Source organism: Gossypium hirsutum, chromosome A03 (genome assembly GCF_007990345.1).
Source record: "Gossypium hirsutum isolate 1008001.06 chromosome A03, Gossypium_hirsutum_v2.1, whole genome shotgun sequence".
Lineage (NCBI taxonomy): Eukaryota > Viridiplantae > Streptophyta > Magnoliopsida > Malvales > Malvaceae > Gossypium > Gossypium hirsutum.
Window position 1 is genome coordinate 54,354,965 of NC_053426.1, and position 1,912 is coordinate 54,356,876.

Sequence of the window (1,912 nt, forward strand, 5' to 3'; positions counted from 1 at the left end):
ATTAAGCAAGGAATTGTAAAACTCCCTGGATCTTTCAATTTGTTAGGTAGCTTATTCTTTAGAATAGCTGAGCAGACTGCATTGAGTTCCACATACGATATAGCGTCTAATTTCCTTTTATTGCTCAGAAGTTCCTTTAAGAATTTTGCTGAGTTGGACATCTGTAAAAGAATTTTAATAAAGGGTAAGTTAATATGTAATTTCTTTAAGAGTTTGACAAACTTACCAAATTTTTCTTCTGTTCTGTCTTTCGTCATCGCTTTAGGATATGGCACACGAGGTTCATGATTCATACTTACCTATTTAGGATCATTATTGTTTACCTCTTCTCGTCCTTTTTTCATCGCGTTGTTTTGCTGTATTTCTGGCTCCGGTGCAATGAGTCCGTCCTTATTTTGAGTGCTAATTGCATTAAGGTCTTCCCTCGGATTAGGTTCAGTATTACTTGGTAAGCTACCTTGTGGTCGTTCGGAGATTAGTTTGGATAGTTGGCCTATCCGAGTTTCGAGTCCTTGGATCGATGCTTGTTGATTCTTAAGTGCTGTCTCGGTATTTTGGAAACGGGTTTCTAACACCGAGATGAATTTAAAAAGCATCTCTTCAAGGTTTGGTTTCTTCTCTTGTTGATAAGGTGGCTATTGAAAACCCTGAGGATTTTGTGGCTTTTGATTCCCTTGACCACCCTAGGAGAAATTTGGGTGGTTCATCCAACCTGCATTATAGGTATTACTGTATGGGTTATTTTGAGATCTAAAGTTATTGTTACCCATATAGTTAACTTGTTCTTCTTCAGTTGTAGGACTGAAGGGTTGGTATTTTGTATGCACACCTCCTCCGCTTAAGTCACACCTCATTACTAGATGTACCTCTGTAGAACCAAGAAAACTATTAATCTTTTTTATTGAGAAGTTCTACCTGATTAGAGAGCATGGTCACTGAATCAATGTTATAAACGCGGGCTACTTTCGTTGGCTTTGTCCTCATAACTTTCCACTGATAGTTTTTCAGTGACATCTCCTCTATGAATTCATAGGCATCTTCCAGTGTTTTATTGTTGATGGTTCCGCCAGCAGCTACGTCAATCATTTTTCTTGTCGAGGGATTCACACCATTGTAGAACGTTTGAACTTGCAGCCAAAGTGGTAACCCATGGTGAGGGCACCTTCTCAGTAAGTCCTTGTATCTCTCCCATGCATCGTAAAGTGTTTCTAAATCCATCTGCACAAAAGAAGAGATATCATTACGTAATTTAGCCGTTTTAGCTTGCGAAAAATATTTTAGTAAAAATTTCTCGGTCATTTGCTCCCAAGTAGTGATAGACCCTCGTGGTAACGAGTTCAACCACTGCTTGGCTTTGTTTCTCAATGAAACGCCATTGATTTTGAATGTATCGCAAAATTCAAGAAAATTCGCCAAGTGTGTGTTGGGATCCGCATCCTGTAAACCATCAAACTGAACAAACTGCTATATCATCTGAATTGTGTTAGGTTTCAGTTCGAAATTATTTGCAGCAATAGCATGTCTAACTATACTAGACTCAGTTCCTGTTGAAGAAGGTTTAGCATAGTCATACATAGTACGTGGAGCAGGATTTCGATTAGTTGCAATTGCAGGAGGCAGTTGATCGCCTGGGTTTTCAGCCATCTCTTTGATTGGGGTTTGAGTATCGTCTTCTCCCTCGTTCTCCATGTATCGTAACTACGCCTTATTTCTCTTTGATTTCTACGAACTATGCGATCGATTTATTCATCAAAAAGTAATAGTCCTGATGGATTTCTTCTAGTCATAAACTATAAAATCCTGCCAAGAGAGAGAAAAAGTAAATTAATAAATAATAAAATAAAATTCCAAGAAAAATAAGTGGCTAAAGTAATAAAAATTTAGTGTTCCTAATATTTCAGTTCCCCAGCAA

General features: G+C 37.9%; 1 non-coding gene across 1 annotated transcript; it reads left to right on the plus strand.

The window, feature by feature from the left end:
- The first annotated feature begins 1,144 nt into the window (after positions 1 to 1,144).
- LOC121226103 (small nucleolar RNA R71) lies at positions 1,145 to 1,251 on the plus strand. The gene has a single exon (XR_005923990.1). It is a non-coding gene; the product is annotated as a small nucleolar RNA R71 (small nucleolar RNA).
- Positions 1,252 to 1,912: the final 661 nt, after the last annotated feature.